General features: G+C 38.4%; 1 protein-coding gene and 1 long non-coding RNA gene across 3 annotated transcripts in view; both read left to right on the top strand.

Moving 5' to 3' along the window:
• Alcam (activated leukocyte cell adhesion molecule) overlaps positions 1-25,768 on the top strand; it is a 204,086-nt gene that overhangs the window by 79,512 nt on the left and 98,806 nt on the right. The window lies entirely within an intron of this gene.
• Positions 808-25,768, top strand: Gm41461. Its single transcript, XR_876105.3, has 2 exons — positions 808-13,516; positions 14,262-25,768. It is a non-coding gene; the product is annotated as a predicted gene, 41461 (long non-coding RNA).

The raw sequence follows: 25,768 nt of genomic DNA, 5'->3' as shown, positions 1-25,768 counted from the left end.
GTGATCCATCCAATAGCCGACTGTGAGCATCCACTTCTATGTTTGCTAGGCCCAGGTATACTCTGACAAGAGACAGCTATATCAGGGTCCTTTCAGCATAATCTTGCTAGTGTATGCAATGGTGTCAGCATTTGGAAGCTGATTATGGGATGGATCCCCGGATATGGCAGTCTCTACATGGTCCATCTTTTTATCTCAGCTCCAAACTTTGTCTCTGTACCTCCTTCCAAGGGTGTTTTGTTCCCACTTCTAAGGAGGGGCATAGTGTCCACACTTCAGTCTTCATTTTTCTTGAGTTTCATGTGTTTAGGAAATTGTATCTTATATCTTGGATATCCTAGGTTTGGGGCTAATATCCACTTATCAGTGAGTACATATTGTGTGAGTTCCTTTGTGAATGTGTTACCTCACTCAGGATGATGCCCTCCAGGTCCATCCATTTGGCTAGGAATTTCATAAATTCATTCTTTTTAATAGCTGAGTAGTACTCCATTGTGTAGATGTACCACATTTTCTGTATCCATTCCTCTGTTGAGGGGCATCTAGGTTCCTTCCAGCTTCTGGCTATTATAAATAAGGCTGCTATGAACATAGTGGAGCATGTGTCCTTCTTACCAGTTGGGGCATCTTCTGGATATATGCCCAGGAGAGGTATTGCTGGATCCTCCGGTAGTACTATATCCAGTTTTCTGAGGAACCGCCAGACTGATTTCCAGAGTGGTTGTACAAGCCTGCAATCCCACCAACAATGGAGGAGTGTTCCTCTTTCTCCACATCCACGCCAGCATCTGCTGTCACCTGAATTTTTGATCTTAGCCATTCTGACTGGTGTGAGGTGGAATCTCAGGGTTGTTTTGATTTGCATTTCCCTGATGATTAAGGAGGTGACATTCTTAATTTGATTCCTACATTTTTGTGACACATCTCCCCCTCCTCCCCCTCCTCTTCCTCCTTTTGACAGTTTTATCATGGCAGTATTGACTCACTTTGAATTCTGTTATCACCTTTCCTTTCCCATCAATGCCCTTCTTGTACACGATCGAGGAAAATGACATCTCCACAATAGCAATCATTAACAATCAACAGCTCCTTAGTAGAGTTCTGGGTCAGCGTGGTGTGCAGGCATCTGCTACTATTGCATGTCCATAATTTTAACAGACATGTAACAAATATCTACACAACACTGCTTCATGGCTCTCCTCCCCATCCTTTGATTTAAATTTGTCAGGAGTAATTAGATGTGGTTTCTATAACTTTAGTCTCACTTGACTCTTCAAACACTCTGAAGAGAAAGTATGTATTTTGGTGTGGCAAGAGCAATTAAAATTGATGTCATAAACTATTGAAATGAAGTTTCTCACTTTTCTGAGTATCATTGCAACACCTATTGCTACACATCATTGGTATTGCTACCCTGGAGATCCTAGACAAGTTCTTTCTTTGCATTTCATCATTCCCGTTCAGTATTGCTGGGATGATGGGGGCTTAGCAAACACTTTTAAGGGATCTCTTTAATGCTTACTGACTGAAAAAAAAAATAGTGGTAATGTGTAATCTTAGATCACAAGTAGTTTACGTATGGTAGGAGATTCAGGCTTGAGCAACAGTGGTGGACACACTAATTTTATCACTGAATTATGTATGCAGTGTGTGAGAACAAATGGAAAAAGAGAAGGTCTGATTCAAACTGAGCATGGGCCTGAAGTTAGGTCAGAAAGTTTAGCCAGATTTTTTTTTTTTTTTGTATTTTTCTACCATCCTTTCCTGGCACCACATTATGTTATAAAGTGTTTGAAATGATACTAAAAATGCCTTCCAATTTTCCATTTAATATAGCTAGAAAGGAGTTCATCTGGTCAGCCACTGGTTCATTGGTTGAGTTCAGAGTCACACTTTGATCCAATGAATGGTTTTTATTGCTTCATACCTTTCCAGAGAATTATAGTCAGTCTTATGTTTTATTTTCTTGAACTCAGATTGCATCTGAAACTTTGGCTATCATCCATCATCTTAGATGTCATGGAAAAATTCGAAAATAAGCACCATTTTTCAGCCTTCCAGCATAAAACAATAAATAAATAAAATAAAACACCTCACCAATTCATGTATGATTTACCAGGTCATCTCTCTTACCTTTCTAAGAAAAAAAAAAATCCTTATCACTGTACTTGAAAGGGTCCATAAATAATGACAAATCTAAAGTATGTAAAAACAATGATCAGTTTAATTTCATGACATATCTGTATTTAAAATGTGAAGCTGCTTTATCTAGATATATTAATGTTTACTGGGACAAATGTTACTGAAAACCATTAAACATTTGACATTGTATTTTCAGTGTTAGGATTCTATTTGTTTTTTGTTTTTTTAAATTTTTCCGACATCATCTTTTCAGTCATTTTGAATATAAACTTTCTTGTCCTAAGTGTCACTATAGAAGTGCTTTAAAATCATTGCTTGCTTTGCACATCTGCATCCCAGGAAAGATGGTCTCCTTAGGTCATTTTCCTCACTACAGATTTGAGTAGCAATGCTTTTTTTATCCCTCGTGAAGCAATTGTGAATTATATACTAGATTTTGTGAGTCACTGAACAAACATTGGATTGTATTATTTTTATTCAAACAATGTGTGTGTGTGTGTGTGTGTGTGTGTGTGTGTGTGTGTGTGTGGTGTGTGCATGTTTTGTCACAATTCCATATTTACCCCTACCATTGTGGGTCACAACTGAATTTTGTGTTCTGAGCTGAATTATTTTTTTTCTGGATAGTTCAGAATCCTGTAGATTGGCATCACTCATATTTAGCATTTACCCCACCTCTTCTCAGACTCCCCTTCTCAGGGCTTTAGGTCTTTCTCTACACCTGCACAGGATTCCCTATTCTGTTTTGTAAACCATTGACACTAGGGCATTACTTTTATTTACACAACTTGACTGCACTAGAAAGAAAGCAAAGCAAGTAGTTGACAGTCATCAGAAAGTGCAGTGCTAACTGGTTGTTATCGTGTAGAAGAATGCGAATCGATCCATACTTATCTCCTTGTACTAAGGTCAAATCTAAGTGGATCAAGGAACTTCACATAAAACCAGAGACACTGAAACTTATAGAGGAGAAAGTGGGGAAAAGCCTTGAAGATATGGGCACAGGGGAAAAATTCCTGAACAGAACAGCAATGGCTTGTGCTGTAAGATCGAGAATCGACAAATGGGACCTAATGAAACTCCAAAGTTTCTGCAAGGCAAAAGACACCGTCAATAAGACAAAAAGACCACCAACAGATTGGGAAAGGATCTTTACCTATCCTAAATCAGATAGGGGACTAATATCCAACATATATAAAGAACTCAAGAAGGTGGACTTCAGAAAATCAAATAACCCCATTAAAAAATGGGGCTCAGAACTGAACAAAGAATTCTCACCTGAGGAATACCGAATGGCAGAGAAGCACTTGAAAAAATGTTCAACATCCTTAATCATCAGGGAAATGCAAATCAAAACAACCCTGAGATTCCACCTCACACCAGTCAGAATGGCTAAGATCAAAAATTCAGGTGACAGCAGATGCTGGCGAGGATGTGGAGAAAGAGGAACACTCCTCCATTGTTGGTGGGAGTGCAGGCTTGTACAACCACTCTGGAAATCAGTCTGGCGGTTCCTCAGAAAACTGGACATAGTACTACCGGAGGATCCAGCAATACCTCTCCTGGGCATATATCCAGAAGATGCCCCAACAGGTAAGAAGGACACATGCTCCACTATGTTCATAGCAGCCTTATTTATAATAGCCAGAAGCTGGAAGGAACCTAGATGCCCCTCAACAGAGGAATGGATACAGAAAATGTGGTACATCTACACAATGGAGTACTACTCAGCTATTAAAAAGAATGAATTTATGAAATTCCTAGCCAAATGGATGGACCTGGAGGGCATCATCCTGAGTGAGGTAACACATTCACAAAGAAACTCACACAATATGTATTCACTGATAAGTGGATATTAGCCCCAAACCTAGGATACCCAAGATATAAGATATAATTTGCTAAACACATGAAACTCAAGGAGAATGAAGACTGAAGTGTGGACACTATGCCCCTCCTTAGATTTGGGAACAAAACACCCATGGAAGGAGTTACAGAGACGGAGTTTGGAGCTGAGATGAAAGGATGGACCATGTAGAGACTGCCATAGCCAGGGATCCACCCCATAATCAGCATCCAAACGCTGACACCATTGCATACACTAGCAAGATTTTATTGAAAGGACGCAGATGTAGCTGTCTCTTGTGAGACTATGCCGGGGCCCAGCAAACACAGAAGTGGATGCTCACAGTCAGCTAATGGATGGATCATAGGGCTCCCAATGGAGGAGCTAGAGAAAGTAGCCAAGGAGCTAAAGGGATCTGCAACCCTATAGGTGGAACAACATTATGAGCTAACCAGTACCCCGGAGCTCTTGACTCTAGCTGCATATATATCAAAAGATGGCCTAGTCGGCCATCACTGGAAAGAGAGGCCCATTGGACTTGCAAACTTTATATGCCCCAGTACAGGGGAATACCAGGGCCAAAAAGGGGGAGTGGGTGGGCAGGGGAGTGGGGGTGGATGGATATGGGGGACTTTTGGTATAGCATTGGAAATGTAAATGAGTTAAATACCTAATAAAAAATGGAAAAAAAAAAAAAAAAAGAAAGTGCAGTGCTCCGCTTTCCCTCTTTAACATGAACGCGTGCAGATTTCCCAACACAGTGGCTTCCTTCTTCTGCATGTAGGTATCCAAATTTCCCAGCACCACTTTATAAAGAGGCCGTCTCTTTTCCAAAATGTATTTTGGCATCATTGTCAAAGCACTCACCTAGTTGGAACTGTGTGAGTTTATGTGGGTGTCTTTTGTTCAATGGTTCTACATACCTGTTTTTGTTTCAGTACTGTGTTTATTTTTTTTAATTAATACTATATCTCTGTTGTCTAACTAACTTGAAATGTGTTTGGTGGTAGCTTCGCCATTTTCTTCTTTCAATTTTAAATTTTATTTATTGTCACTTTGAGCAAGAAGCATATGCATGCCTGTGGGAGAGTGTACATCAGAACACATCTTATGGGAATTCCAGGCCTAGAAGTTTAGTCCTCAGTTTCTAGGGCAAGTGCTATTACCAACTGAGTCAACTTTTCCTCCCACAGGATTGCATTGACTATCCATGATCTTGTGTGCTTCCAAATGAATATTAGGATTCTCCTTTTCTAATCCTGTGAAGAAAGGCATTGGAAACTTGGTGGGAATCATGTTGAATCTGTAGATAGCTTTTGGGTCCCATGGCCATGTTCTCAGTATTCTTTGTTTCACTACATGATGAGAGGCCTTTGGTCTTCACACCTTTGTTAGCTCCTTGAGTGTATTATAGGTTTCATAGTTAAAGATCTTGTAACTTCCCTAGTTAGATTTATTCCAAGGGTTTTGCTCCTTCTCAAAAGTGAAAGAGGTTGTTTCCTTATTTCTTTCTCATCATGCTTGCTGTTGGTGAATTAGAAGGCTATTGATGTGCGAATGTTAATTTTGCGTCCTGACACTTTGCTGAAAGTGTTTATCAGTTCTGATAGTTTCTATGACATCTGTGTAGGGTCTAATGTGGATAAATCATATCATCTCTACATAAAGATATTGGACTCTTTCCTGATATATCTTTATCTCCTTTATTGTCATCTCAATATTTTAGTCAATACTTCCATTACTATATTGAATGAAAAAAATGTTGCCAGATGGTTAAAAGAAAAATAGAAGCAACCATTTAGTTGATTTTCTGAGTGATCTTCGTCTCATATTGTAACAAACTCTCTACCAAACTTGTCCTTTTTGAACTCATTTTTTATATACATCTACAAATAATGATTCTTATTTCTTAAGGGACAATGAGTAATAATAATAACATGGACATGATATATCATACATGCATGTAGTAAGTCACATATATTTTACGGTTGCTGTGTGACAAATGCTCAGAGAGTGATTTTAAAACTCTGTTCTGCAGTTTTTATTTAAATTGTAAATTCCACTTTGCAGTTGCCATCTAACATTTTAGAAGTATTATCAGAAATTCAAATGTTTAATACACAGTGGGTCACAAATATTACTACCAAAAACCCTGAAAATCTCTATGAGTATGCAGCTTCTCTTACCTCTCCTTGGAGATAGAGATTCATCTTTCATGCATTCTAGATCGAGAAACAGCATAAGCCCTCTTACTGTAAAAATGTCCTCTGAATTTCTCGTCCCGCTCTTGTGTGTGAGCCCATTTTTCATCACTTCAGTGGAAGCCTTGAAGCAGGCTACTTTATAAAGAAAGGACTTTAATTTAGCTTATGATTGTGGGAATTCTAGGGCATGTAACTGGTATTGTCTTATAACAAGTACATTACGAAAAATAGCACCACACTGGTGGGAGCGTTTGTGGGAATCCAGACCACACTGCAGAGTAGGAAGTGTAAGAATAACTCAGCACTCAAGCTGGGGGTATCATTCACAGTAGTTCTCACAGGGGCTAACACAGGATCCCAGAAGAAGGCATTCTCCATAACTCAAAGGCCTCCCTCTAGGCTCTTAAAAGTCCAGTTACATCACCACCACTCTGCAAACTAAGCCTTCCACACAGAAGCCCTTAAAGGACAACTCACACCTGAGTTTTTTTTTTTTTTTCCTTTGCGATTAATGAATTGATAGCTCAAACGGTTGCTCATGGTAAATAGAATTTTTTTCAAAAACAATTTTTTATTAGATATTCTCTTCATTTACATTTCAAATGCTATCCCAAAAGTCCCCTATACCCACCCCTGCCCTGCTCCCCAACTCACCCACTCCTGCTTCCTGGCCCTGGCATTTCCCTGTACTGGGGCATATAATCTTCGCAAGACCAAGGGCCTCTCCTCCAATTAATGGCCTACTAGGCCATCCTTTGCTGCATATACAACTAGAGACAAGAGCCCCGGGGGGGGGGGGGGGGTACTGATGAGTTCATATTGTTGTTCCACCTATAGGATTGCAGACCCCTTCAGCTACTTGGGTACTTTCTCTAGCTCCTCCATTGGGGGCCCTGTGTTCCATCCAATAGATGACTGTGAGCATCCACTTCTGTATTTGCCAGGCGGTAAATGAATTTTTTTTGTGTGTGCAGTGTGTTCTACCTATGTATCAAGAGATGGCTTAATTAATACAGAAAGCGTCTCTCACTGTAAGTTAGAAAATAAATGATTAGTGTTTATGATCAAAATACCTCCTCTCTTGCTAACTGGAAGTTATTTGTTACCTATAAGGTTAGTATGCAGGCTTTCTGAGTACATTTGCTGTCGTCTCCTTTCGTCAGATTTTAAGCCAAGAGAAAAATTACACAAGAAATCAAGTAATAAATAGAGTTTATTTAGAGGGTTGAATATATAAATACAAATGCATCCCACCATCCCCCAAACTCTACAGTAAATGTCTTGCTAATAATGATGATTCTGACTCAGACCGTTTTTCTCTTCAGGAATAGCTGCTCTCTTTTATAGATTCTGCTTCATATACCAAGAAAAAGACTAAATTATTTTCAAAAGATTTTTTTAAAAGAATTAAATTGAAACTATGCTATTTGTTTTTCTTTTGTGTGCCTTAAGCTCATGAGAAAATTCGATGGCCAGAGCATCCCAATCTCTGAAAATTTTAGAATGTACTATTGTACGGAGATTTTTTTTTTCAACCAAAAAGTTGCTGTTTGAAAGGTTTCATTTAATTTTACGCTATATTACTTTCCTGGCAAGAAACTTTTAATTGTCCGACAGAGAATGTAAGGGAAAGAACCACAGGCACATATGTGAGCTGTTCTTGCTTCCACATGTAAGCAGTTTATTGATTTGTGATTTTTTAAAATTAGAATATTGCTTGAATGGACTTGTTATTTAGAAAGAGATGAATTTGATAGTGCAAGGAATAAGATTCTTTATGGTACAGTATGGAAGGCTGGGATTAAATCTAATTTTGCTAATTAGGTTTGCTAACAGAACAGGAAAAAAATCAGAGAAAAATGAAATTTATAGACAGGAAAAGCAGCATTTTTAAAGGACCTCTTGGCTGTAAAAATCCTGATTTCTCTCTTGTGACAAGATCAGCAAACAGAGAGGAGGTCAAAGGGAAGCGAGTCAACCTTAGGAAGGAAAGCATAGTGATGTGTAGAACTTCTGCATGCAGGCTACTTCATTGTAGAATCATCATATCTGGGCTGTTAGGTTGAGCTGATCGCCTGCGAGCTGACGTGAGGCATTTCTCCATGGTTAACAGAATGATTCACTTTGTGCTCTTTTGTAAAATAACTGTATTCGTGAAGAAAAACAACTCTGCCTCTCTGCCTCTGCCTCTCTGCCTCTGCCTCTCTGCCTCTGCCTCTCTGCCTCTGCCTCTCTGCCTCTGCCTCTCTGCCTCTGCCTCTCTGCCTCTGCCTCTCTGCCTCTGCCTCTCTGCCTCTGCCTCTCTGCCTCTGCCTCTCTGCCTCTGCCTCTGCCTCTGCCTCTGCCTCTGCCTCTGCCTCTGCCTCTGCCTCTGCCTCTGCCTCTGCCTCTGCCTCTGCCTCGAGTGCTAGAACTAAAGGCATGTACCACCAAGCTGGCTTTAAATAGGAGTTCTAGAAAGACATTTAATGCAGCTAAGCCACTAAATGTGAGATTTTTTGTAATGAGACATAACAAGATTTTCAAAGCTATGTTGATTGTGATGGTTTGAATAAGAATGGCCTCATAGGCTCATAGACAGGAATAAATGGTCACCAGGGAGTAACACTGTTTGAAAGGAATAGGAGGAAGTGTGTCACTGGGTGTGGACTTTGAGGTTTTTAAAAACCCATTCCAAGCCCAGAGCCATTCTCTTCATGCTGCCTATGGATCCAGATATAGAATTCTCAGCTACTTCCCTAGCACCATGTTTGTCTGTGTACTACCAGGATCTCGCCATGATAACAATGGGCTAAATTTCTGAAACTGTAAACAAGCCCCAGATAAATGCTTTCTTCTATAAGAATTGCTGTGGTCATGGTGTCTTTCCAGAACAATAGAACACTAAGACATTTTCCATCATAAATCTCTACTGCATTCAATTATTCCAAATATTTTGGTCAAGTTTAAAATGACACTTTTAAAGGACAGTGGCTAGATAACTAATAACTCCATCCTCTTGACTATATACCTGTGGACCTATCAGTACCTATAGGTTTGGGAGCATTTAGTTACACTGTCAGTAATTGGGAAACTATCCTTCGGGGTTTTGGCAATTACCCACGGCATGTGCTGTTTTTCCAACAACATCAAATAGATTATGTAGACTTTGTTACAAGAATCTTGATGCTTTTCTGTTACCAACCCCCCCCCATACATTTGAATTAAAGATGTAATTAGGCACTGAACAGACTGGCTGGCATGCACTGTGCATGCCAACTCCTCTCTGTGGTATGCGTGAGACAGCTCCCTGCATTTGTGCATGGGCTCGTTGAACAAAACCATTCTTGCACTGGATGGAGGTATTATGTGGAAAATCTTCTACTAATGTATTTCTCTGGTTACATGGGAGGATGTTAAGGCTGATTTAACTGTTCCTGGAACAAGAGGATAATACTGAAGAGATTTACAGCTACCGTATGTAACTTCATTTATAATTGGCTTAATTTGCTAAGAAACCCTGCTTTCAATGACAAATGAATATTTGCAGATGTCGTCCTTTTCTTGTGAAGAGGTGGGGAGGTAAGAGAAGAAGAGAGAAGCAGCGTTAACCATCTCACATCCATAAGAGATTCATATTTCTGAACATATGAGGTACATTAACTACATTGATAAGAATTTTGAAAGCATTGACAATGGATAAACAGGCATTAAAATATTATTTTTAGAACCCCTCACTATAATTTAGCTATAAGAATTACTGTTTTAAAGCCGGGGAGATGGCTTAGTGGTCCACTGCTGTATAAGTGCAAGGACTTGAGGTTGGATATCCAGAACCCTCATCAAGCTAGGTCCAGCAACATGCATCTGTAGGCCCAGGGATGTAACAACAAGATGGGATTAGCAGACAGAAGAATTCCTACAGAAGCTCATGCAGCAGCCAGTGTTTCAAGCAAAGAACAACAAAGAGTCCCCTTCTAAAATAATGCAGGATGGACACCAGATGCTGTCTGCTAACCTGCACAAGAGCGCTGTGACATTTGTGTGTGTGTCTGTGTGTGTGTGTGTGTGTGTGTGTACCCAGTCACACATAAGCATGCGCGTACGCACACACGCACGTACACACACACACACACTTATCATAAACATACAAATATTTTTAAAATATGCTATTTTATCGCAATGAAATGACTCCTAATGACATTCTGATATACCCATAGATCAGCCCCTTGCTCAGCCATTATCAGAGAAGCTTCCTCCTGCAGCAGATGGGAACCAATACAGAGACGCACAGGCAATGTGCAGGGACTGAGGGAGCTTGGAACATTCAGCCCTAAATGGGATGCATCCATCAAATCTCTCCCCTCAGGATTCTGAGAACTCCACTGAAGGGAAGGCAGCAAGAAAATAAAAGCCATAGGGGCTCAAGGAGATCTTCTCACTCAATGTGTTCAAAGCTCATATTGACTCCCAGAGGCCAAGACAACATGCACAAGGCCTTGCACAGGTCTTCATGGGTCTGAACTATGGGTTTCATCATTGTATCATATTAATTATGTTATATTATAGCATATTAATTATATTATATCATAATCCCTTAGAAGCCTGTTTGTTTTGTAACAGAAGACAGAAAGGGATTAGACCCAGTGGAATGGGAGGTAGGAAGAAATGGGAGGAGTAAAAAGTTTGGAAACTGAAATCAGTATACATTTTGTCTGGAAAAAGCTTTATTTTCAGTAAAAGAAAAAAATAGGGCAAAAGGCCTCTCACTTAAAAAAATATATTACTGTTTTTGAGTCGCATTAGGCTTCCCAGGTTTAGTTAGTTAGTTAGTTAGTGAGTGAGTTAGTTAGTTACATGTTAAATGCTTTAGTGGTTCCAGCCAGTTCATGTATCCATCTGTCAACATAAAGAACATTCCCACAGCAAATGAATTATAGACAATGATATATGACTTTCTAGCCATTCAATGGCTAAGATGCAGTTGGTGCATTCATCTCATCTCAGAAAGTTCTGTGATGTTCTTACAAGCTTAGCCACAATCTCCTCCCTAGTTCTTGCTGTGGCTGTAAGCCCACAAGGTACAGCAGCATCACCTACCTGCCTCTTGGAAGGCATTTGCTTACATGGGCAGGGTGGTTGTTTTGAAGCCTGGGCTTTAATTTCAACCATCAAACAAAGTCTTTTGATGTTTGTCTTTATAGTTTACTGAAATAGTACATTTGAAATGTTACAGATAACTAAATAACACCCTTCAGGTGACTTATGTTTATATACTGGCAAAATTTAAATGAGATTTACAACAACAACAACAACAAAAAATCTGCCTTTTCTGAAATGAAATCATTCAGGTAAGTTTGCAAAAATAAATAGTAAATTGCAATATGTTTTCTGTTCACCCATTTCTGCCGGGTACTTGCTGTAAATGACTTTCAAGCTAAGTTTAGATTATTTTTGTAAAGGCCTTTGCTGAGTTGGATAAAAATATATCCATAACTCGTCGCTAACTGAGGCATAAGTTGTAAATATGGAAGACTTCATCATACACATAATTTGGTAATAAAGTTCTTCAGGATTAAGGATAGCTACTTTTAAATGTCCTGCTCAGCACAACATTTGTTCATGTAGATTTAAGGGGAAAGTACTTTTGCTAAAAATGTTTTTTTTTATTGGATGAACTTGAAGGTGAAATAAGTCAAACTTTCCACAGTCCTTGTTTCTCTGCACCCTCACCCTCTAAACAGGATCCAGGCTGCGTCATCCTTCTTGGAGGTAACTGCCATGAAACTAGTCCCACAGCCTTCCTTCACACCACACTCCTCACATCTACCTTTTCTTCAGGTCAGACACCATGTTGTCAGCCATCTAGAATCATGGCTTCCATATCTTTAGTTTCCATACATACGTCATCTTGAAGGGTTTTTGTTCATTTGCATGTTTCTGTTTCTTTTTGTGCTCAGAGGTGAACTCAGGGCCTCCAATTTAATAAGTATGAAGTCTATCATGATTGCACTCCCTACTACTTGAATCTGCTTTTGTCAACTTTTAGCCCTTCCCAAGACCATCAGCACTGGTCTCTTCAAGCCATTGACACTTTTCCTCCATCTTTGCTTTTCAGGATTTCTCTGTGGATTACAAATGACTGATTGTTGAGCTTTTCCATTGATGCCTGTATTTTTGCCTGCAACAAAATGGGGTCATCTCTTATCCATAGCTTCCTTTGCCAGTCACCCTTAAATATCTAATTTTGAAACAGCCACGTTCTTTGTATCAGTAGCGTTAAAAGTCCTGTATATCATGTACCCACATTGGAAGCAGGCCTAGATATCATGTACCCAAATGGAAATGTAGTAACTGCATGGGAAGCAATTCTGGATATCATGGACCTTCTTGGGAAACTGTCCTTTCGAGGTCCTGAATATTATGTATCACATGACATATTTTGATACTGTTCTTTTCTAGGCATTTACATTCACAAACTTGGCTTCTGTAGATTTTTCCAATTATTTCCAAACATATACCTCTGTATCAAAGAATCTCTCTAACACCCACATCTGTATATTGAGTTGTACACCTAGTCTGTTCCTATGAATGTCTCACACACTCAGATAAGCCCTCTTCCCCCTTTTGCAAGTCTTTATTTTTCCATCTTCTCCAACTCAGTAAGTGACATCACTGTCCCTTGAGTTGACCAAGTAGGATCCTGGGAACCCTTTTACTTACGTCCATTTACTTAGTGTCCATTTACTGAGTGTCTAAATTAAAGAAAATTACATGAATATTGAATGTCTATTAAGTTTTATGCCCCACATCTAAAAGGTTTCAATTTCATATATAGGCATCAAAAAGAAGTACCTTTTATAGTCAACCTCTTAACTACCTTTTCTAATGCCTGCCATTGTCTTCTGAAGTTGTAGCTTATTTGCTAATAGTTCTCCTCAGAAAGGAGAACTGGTAGCCTTTAATTCTATAGAATATTTTTGCTCTCTATTTAATTCTGTCTGAAATGACTTTCTTCCTTTCAATATTTTAAGGATGCTGATTGTCTGTCTTCTTGCACCAGTTGTTTCTAATTAGAAATCAGAAGTCATATGACTCATTGTTCTCCTTCAAGCAACGAATCAATTGCCTCTTGCTTAGTTGAAGATGTTTTCTCCTTGTCTTTAAAATGTTTGATAATGAAGTTTCTAGTTCTCACATTGTATGTTAAATGCCTGGGTTTTCTGGATTTCAGGTTGTCCTGGGCTGAACTCACTCCGTACACCAGACTGGCCTTAAAATCAAAGATCTGCATGCCTCTGCCTTTCAAGTGTTGAAATGAAAACATGAGCCACAATACCTGGCATAGGTTGGTTATATTTCTTAAGGCAGCAAAATTATGTCCTTCTCCCAATTGAGGAAATGTTCAGGCATTATTCTATCTATGCATTCCTCTCTACCATCACTTTCAGATTCCAAAACATTCATGTTAGAACGTTTTATGCTATGCTCACGCTCTTAAAATGCTTTGAGGTCAATTTTTCTCTATGTTTTTAAAATAAAATGAATTGAGATGTGTGTGTGTGTGCATGTGCGTGTGCGTGCGTGTGAGAGAGAGAGAGAGAGAGAGAGAGAGAGAGAGAGAGAGAGAGAGAGAATGTGTGTATGTTGTGAAATCAGAAATGGGTCTGAAGATGTGGTTTGGACAAGAGTAGGATTATGAGCCTTTGACCTAACAGAAAATCACAGCGCTCAGATCCAAATCCTCCCTGAGCCAAGCTTCAGCAGACAGTCATCTGAGATTCTTAAAGGCCATGCTAGGCTAATATATAATAGAAAAAAACTTTGTCAGGGTAAGAACTGTTGCCCGTGCACAGGATAAAGCTTGACTTTAGGTGTTTTCTTCATTTTCTTATTTCACTTTTATAGGCTGGTATTTAAACCCCTTGTGTGTGTGAAATAAAATTTCACATAAAATGTATTTCCTAGGCACGATGTATTCGTGTTGGAAAGTGCTGACTAGAGAGACAAGCTATGCCATTTATTACCTCAGTTTTACAAAGTAATTCAACAGAATTGCTTTTTGGGTGTTCTTTCCCTTGTTTCCACTCTAGTGCAAAGAAGGCACAGGAGAGCAAAGCCCAGTGGTCTGATGGATGAGTCTGTGCTCAGACCATGGCAATGCATCGCTCCTCTTCTGCCCTCTCTCGACCCTCCAGGGAGCCTGAAGCAGCACAACCTTGAGGCATGAGAGATTCGGGATGTTTTCTTTCTTCTTCTGCTAAGACTATTTATAACTGTAGGAAGCATCAGCAGCTGTGAGAGAGAAAAGTGGTATGTGTCTTTTATCCAAAAAGTGAAGGCAAAATTGCTGAATTCTGTTTGCTGGACAAGACCAGAAATGCAAATGATACTAGTTTTTAGAATTTACATACAACACTAAAAACTGTTGATTTCCAACCTTCAAAACTAAATCTATGACAGTAGCCTATGATCTATAATTAGATGTTACCATCTTAGCACAAAGAGGATGAGGCCAGATTTAGATTGCCTATAGCTTACCTTTACTCATTTTCCCATATGAGAAATGACTGTAATTTCATCTTTCACTAATGGAAGCAGTAGTTTACACTCTCTTTGTGTTTGTGTGGAATGTTTACAGTGTTGGTTAGAGGTTACCATGTTAGAGATATAATAACAAGCATTAGGATACTTAAAGATAAGTGGATTGAAGTGGCATTTAGTACTGAATTAGTGGGTTTTCTTTTTCTCTTTTAGGAAGAATAATGCTATAAAAAACTCCATAACCCAGACAGAATTTACATTGTATCTTTGCAAAAAGTTATTCTGAATCAGGGAGTGCTCTCATTTTACAGAATTTCTGCTTGGATTGCATCAGATAAATTAAGACAAAGGGTGAGACATGCATGTGTAAAAATACAATGAAACCCATTACCTTGTAGAACAACTTAAAAATTAATAATGAAATGAAGAAAACAGCAGTATATCTTAATGTACTGAATGCAGAAATGCATACACCAACTCATTTAATAGGAAAGAAATTGGTATTTTTTCATTTAAATTAATTAAAGAGGAGGCCATGAATTTGAAAAGAGCAAGACTGGTATATAAGAGGGTTTGAGGCCAGGTCAGGGGAAAGGGACCTGAAAAGTGATTTAATTATATGATAACCTCGAAAATAGAAGAAAAAGAAAATTGCATGTAACTACACATGAAAGGTGGTTTTTTCACATTTTATGTTTTGTTTTTTTCCAATGCAAGGGATTAATCCCATGACCTAGCAAGCTGGTTACTGACCTATGTCTCCAGACAACAGAGGTGGTTTTCTTGATGGAACAAATATAAAGCTATATTTTCTTTTGTCCTGCTTATTTCTTATTCTTTATAAAATCTTAAAGGTAGTATTGAACCAATTGTCAATATATGAAAGATCAACTGGATCTTTAGATCCTATAGAAGAATTGCCTTAGCTTCTTCAGTACATAGTGAATTATACCTGAGATTTCTGGTTTAAATAAAGTTCTCAAATTCTTTTTCATGGCTATAAACTAATTCTGAAAAGAAGTTTTAATAAAACTTAAGAAAATCTTGCTGAAAGCTTAGTTGCTTTTTTTTCCCAGCATTAATTAACATTATAAAGGAATGTGTTTGTGGATTCTCATGTAAGCACTAATGGAACACAGAGAAGGTGTTTTAGTCAAAGCTGAGCCATTATTATTGTCAGTATATGATTTGTGCCTTTCAGGATAAATATGTAACATTAAGATCATCAAAGGAGCTTGCCCATTTTGAATATAACCACATGGTTGAGACCAGGCCAGAATGGGGGCATAAATCACAATAAATCTGAGATTAAAGTTAAACTGTAGCTTTAGTGTTATATTTATTCAGCCTATATTTCATTTTAAAATATGTGACTCATTTTAATTATATTGTTCTTGCTATGACTTAAAATTGATAGAACAGTGTTATTTGGATTTTTTTCATGAATTATAGCGAAAGTATGTGGTCAGATTCTTTTTCTGTCAGTCATTATTCACAACAAAGCATTGAAGTCCCTGAGGGAAAATCTGAGCTTCAAGAGATGCTAGCTATATATGTTGCAGAGGATGATCTAGTCGATCGTCAATGGGAAGAGAGGCCTTGGTCCTGAAGGCTCTATGCCCCATTATAGGGGAATGTCAGGACCAGGAATGGGAGTGGGTGGGTTGGGGAACAGGCAGATGGGGGAGGCGATAAGGGATTCTCAGAGGGGAAATTAGGAAAGGGGATAACATTTGAAATGTAAATAAAGAAAATATCTATAAATAAATAAATAAATAAATGAAATATAAAACAGAAATACTTTTTTTAAAAAAAAAGAGAGAGATGCTAGCTAACTGGATGAAGAAAAACTAGATTGATCATTTTGGAAATCATTACATTTCTATTGTTTGGGTAGTAAATCTAAAGGTATTCATAGAAAACTAGTTAGAGTATAAATTAAATCGTCCATCTAAGATTTTATCCTTAGATAAAAACCTATATTGAAACTTTAGCTTGAATGAAGACACGCCATTTGTAGACAGGCAGGCACCGCAGCAGAGCCAGCACACATCATGTGACTTGTGTTACAGTGAACAGGGTGAAGATGGGACTAACACTTTAATCATTTAGTCATTTTTTATTTAATTTATTCATCAATAAAATATTTGCTTACTACCTACTACGTGTTAGACATTACAGAGTCTAGTGGGATAATAGGAGAATGACAGAGCACATGATAGGCATCCGTTAAGGATAGTAGAAGTACTTTGAACTTACCACTACTAGAGCTGTTCAGGATGGGCAAATCCATGAATATTCCAACATCCCCTGTTTGCTCGGCCCTATAGATAGATACATTTAGTAATGGACAAGAAAATCTAAAAAGAAAAACCCACTGATGACAGGAGAAGGAAAGTATAAAAGAACATAAAATGTTAGTTCACTTGGGATGCTAGGTTGAGCTTACGATGCCCAGGAACACCCAAGTGAGAGGATGGATAATAAGTGCAGACATGGTTCTAGAGTCCATGAGTACATTTGGTGATGCTCGGGCAGATGGAGAGAGAACCCTGCAGGAAATGATAAAGCCAATGGCATGCCAGGCATGGTACTTAGAAAGGGCAGGGGGCCGGGCCTGAGGATATGGCACAGCCAGTGAAGTATTTGCCTTGACAGCATGAGAACCTGAGCTTAATCTCCACTCCCCATGTGAAAAGGAGAAGTGAAGTGTGGGAGTACACATTAAACCCCATCGCAGGGGAGGAAGAGAGCGCTGGGTGGGTCCTGGATGCTGGGCTGCTACTCCAGCTTACATGGCAAGTTCCAGACTCACGGAGAGACCTTAGTTCAAAATGTTCTCAGAATCTGAGTTATGATACCTGAGGTCATCCAATGGCCTACACACACACACACACACACACACACACACACACACACACACAAATGTACATGTGCCCAGTGCCACAAAGACACATGAACATACACAACTACACCCACAAATGTACATGCTCCCACCACCAACCCCACAAAGATACATGAACAAGTATACACACACACACAGACACACACTCACACAGCAAGAACAGAAGCAAAATGGCGAACATAATTTATGAAGGACAAGCGGGACGTGTGAAAGAAGAACACGTGTAAACAAAGGTTAAATAAAGCCAAAAGAAGATGAGATGGATGACATACAAAATGAAATAAATTTTATTCACTTTATAATTTTCCACATGCTGCCTGACTGCTGTTTGACAAAACTCAGTTCCATTCAGAAGACTATTTTAAGTGATGAATTGTTGAGTCTCTCAGTGACACCCTTTGTTCTTTTCTCCTTACTTCAAGATAAGACTGAGGAGACTTGACGAAATAATGTGAAAGTTCCCTCCACATTCCAATACGTTACATGTGATATTGGAAACAGCAAGGAAGACAGCTCTGATCAGATGCAATCTCAGGAAATAAACAGCCATCAAATATCAAATTCACATTTTGTATAAGAAAAGCAGCCATATAAAAACATGCTCAAACAGCACTATCAGGAAAGCCGAACAAGTACATGTCTTTCTACTAGATGCATGCACTTTGTTCTATAGAAATTGGGAAAATAAATGGAAAAGATCTATAATCGGCACATTGGTACAATTAGTTGCCACACTTAGATTGGAACAAAAAAAAAAGATTAGTCTAATTTGGGATGACAAAATGGTCAATGGATCATGTAACTTATCAATATTAAAACACAATCTGCTGAGGCAAAATAGTCTATATATTTTCTTTGGACACAAAGATTGAAAAGTACATATCCAAGCCAAATTCATAAGCAAAATCTATGTAGGTGACTTTCAGATAGCTATTCTTACCATGAAGACCTGAAGATGATGTAGCTATTAATATCAGGTGAAGGCAATGATGAGAGATGGCAGGAGATGGAAGAGCATTAGACTCTAAGACACTTGTACATGGAAGCAATTATCCCCGGGCGCTCAGGCTAATCTGATTTCAATGGAAGCATGTGAACTAAACAGATGTTGTGGCTATGGCCCCCATAAAGAAGGCCTTGCTCAGCCAGGAAACAATTGGCAGGTTAGTCAACTGGCACCTGCTCACACCTTAGGAAAACAAATATTTTTAACTGAGCCCACAGACAAACATTAAAACCAGAAATGACTGCTTTAAAGGGGGTGGGAATCTTGAAAAGATTCTGAAATCGTCTAAAATTAAAATACAATTACATGCTTTGTTTCCAATGGTTCTGTTTTTACCTAGTAAATCTCGAGTTATTGAAATTAGCTAGATGCTGCTCCACATATGGGCATAGAAGTAAAAACAGATGCATTTTGACAGCACCAAGTTTTGTATTTCTAGTGCTACACGAAGCACAGCTAGGATGGTGTGTACAAACACTACCATCCATGTTTAGGCACACACTGATCCTGGTAGAAAAGCTCTTGTGGTATGCCTTGAGGGTGCTGTTAATAAGTGTTTCAAAGGAAGTGTAGATTAAAGTTGAGAAAAGAATCTCAGTAGATAATCCTTAGTTTTTAGGTGACGATCAAGATGACAACTTATGTGTGTGTTTGGGGCTCGGGGTGTTATTTGGCATCATAGGAGGCAGAGAGGGTGTGTGAGAGAGAGAGTGGAAGAAGATATTACATATAACAAGAAAATTAAAGTGACCAAGTCAAGTCAAGCAAAAAAACAGGCAGGGATGTGAAAGAATGTATGCCTAGCATACAATGGATTGGGTTTGAGCCAAAGCAACACACACACACACACACACACACACACACACACACACACATGTGCGCGCGCGCGCGTGCGAGCAAGCACATGCACACACTTGCACACACACGCATGCACACATGCATGCTAATCAGAAGAAAAGATGGGTAGGTAAAGTGTTATGTCATTTTCCTAGATGTTGTGGTCCACCTAACCTATGCTGTTGAAGGATTATGATATTAATAGAATTAATGGGTTTACTAACCTTGATTTTAGGTAAAGCAATGTGAAGCTACCCACACATGATTATTTTTAAGTGAAAGAGCTACTTTATATTTTTTTAAATAACATTGATTTATCTCTAAGCATGCTAATGATAAATGTTAATTTGATAGCCTAGAAGGGCAACTTAAAGAAAGCAAAAAATTATAATGAACCAAAATAACGCCATGCCGTGTTAAACTGGGGCTCGACTGCATAGATTAGCACAAATTATATCAATTTGCCTAAAAGAATCCCTTCTAAAATCAGACAAGTAAGGGCTTCTCTCTTGAATTTTTACCTACTGCTAGACTGTTACCAAGGTCAAACTTATATTAGAAAATTATTATGTACAAAACTGGGGAGATTTGGAGAACTTTTAACAAGTCCTTAAAATTAAGGGTTTATCTATTTTTAGTAACTTTGAAGCCGTCTAAATTTAAAGTCTTTCGATGAAAGCTTTGATCTTCTCATGCTTCATAAGCCAGCATCCCACGGAGCTGTCATGCCAGTGATAGTCCTACTGGGAGAGACATCAGTCCGCTATATTGAATAGGGAGCTTAGCGGCGTCATGGATACTTCTAAAGCTCGGCTTGATTCCTAAAAAGCATTTTCTGCATAGCACATGCTTACTGCACTCAGCTTTTTGAGGTGCTGTAGCACTTACCAAATTTTCACATGAATTGCTGTTCGGTGAATAAAACTATTGTACTGGTTGATAAAAGCCCTGTATATTTTTACCTTCCAAATGGACATTCGACAAGCTTCAATTGTATCTTCGTGTTAGTCTTACGTGACTCAATCACTCTCCTGAAAGAATGACAGTAAAAAGGGAGCAGGTTGCATGACAAACTTCATATTAAGGGGAATTGAACTTGCTTTTTTTTATTTTTAATAAGGAAAGGGTGTGTTCTACATCATTGTGTGTGACGTGTGTCTGCCTTCATATGCGCGTGTGTACACATATGTGCACCATGATCATGGGCCCAGAAATCAGTATCAACAGCCTTCTCGATCGCTTCCCATCTTACTTTAAGTAAAGATCCTCAACTGTACCTAGGACTAAGGTTTATGTTGGTCTAGGTTGCTGGACCAGGAAGCCTCAGGAATATTCCAGGCTCCAGAGCTGAGATTGAAGTCGTGCCCTGCTACCCTTGACTTTTTACTTGGGTGCTGCAGGTCTGAACCCGGGCCCTTTGTGTTTCACAGAAAGCACTTCACATTTTCTTATGTGTCACTCTGCATCATTGTAAAATCTCATCTTGTGCAGCATAGAGAGTGTGCATCTGTTGTAATTGCATTGTTTTGTAGAATGCGATTTACAGTGGAGCAGGATACATATACCGACAGCTAAATTAATTTTCTGGAAAAGGGGCATTTAGGAAGGTCAGCTTCTGACAGTGAACTAGTCCAAAAGAATTTCTAAAAGTATAGGTGAAAAGCTTGCTTCAGGAAATAACTTCCATGTATCTTTTAATACTTATTTTTTATTAAAATTAGGAGCATAAAATTTAACTTTAAAATGTATAGGTTATATTTTTAAAACTACTTGAATTAAAATTGGGGTATTTTAAATAGGGAATTGCTCATATACTATCTCTCTGAACACAGCATACAACATGCTTACTTATTTATTTATTCAGTTATTATTCTGCTAGGCTAAGACTCAAAGTAGGTTACCAGTGAAGCAAGAGAATTTCTGCCTAGTCTTGCAAGAGTTTTATCTACATGCTCTAAAAATAGGGAAAGCTTTCAATTGGGAGACTAGCTAAGATTCAGGCGTCATGAATTTCAAAGACAAAATAACCAGTTGTGTTTTTAATTATGATTATTTAAATCTATCAATGTGAAATGTCCTTGAGTCCATTGCTGCTTTTCTTCCCCAAGACCTCCCTTCATCCTCTTTCACCTGTATTTGACTCTCAGGTCCTCAGGGAGAAGTCTTTCTCATGGGGCTAGAGATGGCTCAGCAGTTAAGAGCACTGATGGCTATTCCAGAGGTTCTGAGTTCAATTCCCAGCAACCACATGGTTGCTTATAACCATCTGTAATGGGATCCAATGCCCTATTCTGGTGTTTCTGAAGACAGCAACAGTGTAATCTCACATATAAGATAAATAAGTAAAAGAAAAGGAAAGGAAAGATCAGAGATTTCTTGCCAATTGAGATTCCAGATACGTTAATTTTCCTTGTTACAGATGAGTTTAGGTTTAACCTTAAGTCTTATGCAGTCTCTGCCCGAGACAAGCACTGAATCTGCACCAGAGTATATGTCTAAGAGAAGCCTTAGACTGAATTTCAGTTCAGCAGTGCCAGCTTCTTATTTATGGGATAGATATGATTAGGGAATGAAGAATTCCTCTCCTATGTTCCTCTATCTTCTAAACATGTTTCAAGAAAAACAATGCAAAGAGATTAATAGTCTACAAGCAGGAAGAGACCTCATGAAATACATACTGAGAAAAGGATCTCAAGCATGTTTCTTTCACTAGAAGCTATGGCTTCATAACAATTCTACTTCTGCAATAACTAACATTAGGACTTTTTAACAGTAATATGGGACAGGAAGGGTATACAGTGAACTTTTGTTGTTGGTGGTGGTAGTTGTTTGTTTGTTTGGCTGTTTCCTCTTAACCCCAAAGATGTGACTATAAAGATCCAGTTGGAAAACAAAATCCACTCAGGAGAGCTAGTGATAGAGGTAGAAAAGATTGAGTTGAAAGGTTAAAAGAGCGCCTAGTTTAATCCAACAGTGATCAAGGAGTTTGAAAGTCACTTCCAACCTGAGTATAAAAGTCAGTGGAGGCAGAAATGGGAACCAGAAGAACGCAGGGGGAAAACAAACTCTGGTTTACACACTGTTCCTACATCAAAGACAACTAAATATAAGCCAGTAATAAATCAGAACTTTAATAAAGGTGTTGGCAGTGAAAACATGTTGGAAGGAACTTAGACTTAATCCATTAGGCACCATTTACATAGAAGGGAGAAGATAGGATGCAGGAAAAGGGAAGAAGGAATTGAATAACACAATGAATATATAGATCTATAGGAAGAGAACCTAAAACACTGGAATATGTATTATTAATGTGATAAATGAGACACTTGACTTCTCTGGATTTGTTTCCTATTTTGCAGAAAGAAGGGATTGGATTAAAACAGTATGGTCTATAATGACACTTAATGTCTTGAAAACATCTGATTCAAGACAAAAGCAAGCCTAGTAGCAGATGCATTTGGAAACAATTAAAATAGTAGCTTGTTTAAACCACACTTAGCCGCAGAGTATTTTAATGGGGGTGGGAGGCAGGGGCTTTCAGATTCTGAACCACCAATCAAAGAACACACACAGGCTGGACCTAGGCTTCCTCACACATATGTAACAGATGTGCAGCCTGATCTTCTTGTGGGTCCCGAACAACTAGGACATGAACTACCCCAAAAATTGTTTCCTATACATAGGATAGACTGTGGAAGGGAGAAATCCAGGGGTGGGGGTGGGGGGGGGGCAATGAGCAGGATATAAACTGAATAAGTAAAAGAAATAAAATTGAATTTTAAAAAACTCTATGAGAGTGGACTGAAGACTATCAAAAGGAGAAAATGAGATGCAATAAAAGGAAACCATGATGTCGGGTAAAGACAGTCCATCACAGGCAAGCCTTCCGCTTGTGCTTCTGCTGTGTTCTAGTTCACTCTTGACTTGCGTACAAAGCATCTGTGATAGTGCCAACATTCTGATTCAGTAGGACCTGGTGGCAAGAAGTGCTGACGGTTTCATTTCCGACGTGCACCCCTGTGATGTCAATAAGCACCACTGTGCTTTCTTACCGCAGCGCACATTACATTTTGATGACTTAAGGTGAAAAGCAAATCTGTGTGTGTGTACTGTATTGATTGACATTCCAGACATTTGGCATTGGTGAAGACAGTCATCCAGAACTAGCTGTGAATCAAGACACTTGTTCTCAAAAATACAGGACAATAGCGGTTATCCCTCTTGTGAAAAACAGGATAGAGTAGGCTCACCACATTGCCAAGACTGGTGAAGTCAGTGGAGTGTTCAATGACTTTAGAAAAATTGTCACCCAGTGAATGGATGTATGTTAGTTATTTTGAAAATTTACTCCTTCAGAACATTTCATCACCCAGAAAAAATTATAGGTAGATAGATGATAGATAGATAGATAGATAGATAGATAGATGATAGATAGATAGATAGATAGATAGATGATAGATAGATGATAGATAGATAGATAGATAGATAGATAGATAGATAGATAGATGATAGATAGATGATAGATAGATAGATAGATAGATAGATAGATAGATAGATAGATAGATAGATATACAGAGAGATACAGAGATAGATACATGCATACATAGATGCATAGATAGATAGATAGATAGATAGATAGATAGATAGATAGATAGATAGATAGATAGATAGATTTGTTATGCCTTTAGGCATGATTTTATCTGATTTATTGAGATGATGCGAACTTGTTTTTCTTAATGCTGTGCAGAAATAGAGGATACAAACGTCTTACTATTGTTAAAAAGTGGGAGGGTTGGGGAGCAGGGGGAGAGGGAGGGCATAGGAGAGTTTTGGAGGGGAAACTAGGAAAGGGGATAACATTTGAAATGTAAATAAAGAAAATATCTAATAAAAAAGAATAACATAACAGAAAATAGAAAAAGTGGAAAAAACTTCCTTTGTCTGCTCTCTCTGTGTATCACTTGAACTCAAAACTGGGTCACTCCTGGTTTTCACCTGTGTTGCTTATGAAATTCCAGCCATGCCAGTGACACTTTAGAAAGTGACTGAAGTGCTGTTGCCATCATTTACTGCCAATCTGATTGACCAGTGGTGTCTATTTTAGGTATTTTGTTCAGCTACCAAAGCCTTTTAGAGAAATGAGATTTGAAATGGTCCTTTCATTCCCCTTTTCCTTTTTGGAGAGGTTCTTGGTTCCCCACTACTTCCTTACTTAGGCACTGTTGACAAGATTTCATTATCACACATATCCTAGATGCCAAAGCCTTTGAGTTCCTGCATCTCAACCGTTTCTCAAACATTCAGCAGACGCCTTGTACCAGAAGAGTGATGTCAAGTGATCATGATAGAGCAAATTGCCACAAAATAAAGTGTATGCAAGAGCCAGTTCTGCTTAGTATTGTGACACGGCACCCTCTTGACCTGAGTTATCCTTAAAATAGAGCAAAAATGTGATTGTTGAGATACAACTTTCTCTCTCTCTCTCTCTCTCTCTCTCTCTCTCTCTCTCTCTCTCTCTCTGTGTGTGTGTGTGTGTGTGTGTGTGTGTGTGTGTGTGTGTGTGTGTGTGTGTGTGGTGAAGAAAAGTTGAGAAGAGAGTTAGAGATAGATTGGAAGTAAGCACTGTGGTTTATGGATAGACATTATCAAACTGTTATTCAGAAAACACAAAATATTTCAACGGTTCATTTGAACCACTGTAAATTCTTTCTAAAGAAATATTATAGTATTGTATTAGCAATATGGCACTGTGATAAATTAGAAAAGAGATTAAGTGTTCACACCTCGGAGTGCTATTTTTTCTTACTAAGCAATTATATTAATTCAAGACTATGAAAACCAAGGAGGAAAGAAAATAAGAAGCGACAGGAAAAGTAGTATAAAAATTTAGTATTGGGGCTCTAGAATTTTACTTTTCCCTAAATTAAATTCTGACTTTATTTCAAGGATTCTAACAATTAGAAACATTTACCTTAATAGGTTTTAGGATAACTTCTATGTACCGTAAAATTTGAGTATGATTTTTTTCATTGATTATGCAAATTTAATAATCTATCTTGATGTTTTTATATTATCTTTAATTTAACTTTAAACTCTGTAAATATTGGCTATAAATTTTATATCACTATTGTCAGCACTTCAATAAGGAAAACACTACACTTTAACAGGAGCTATGAACTGTGCAAAATCAACATCAACTGGCTGGAAGACCTTCTCTAAAGGGCTTCAAGTCGCTTGCTAGTTGACTATTTATCACAGAAATGTATAGGTGTAAAGTCATTAAATAACACCAATTCTGTAAAAAAAAA

Source organism: Mus musculus, chromosome 16 (assembly GCF_000001635.26).
Source record: "Mus musculus strain C57BL/6J chromosome 16, GRCm38.p6 C57BL/6J".
In the NCBI taxonomy this organism is placed as follows: domain Eukaryota; kingdom Metazoa; phylum Chordata; class Mammalia; order Rodentia; family Muridae; genus Mus; species Mus musculus.
This window is presented reverse-complemented; position numbering and strand designations above follow the sequence as displayed.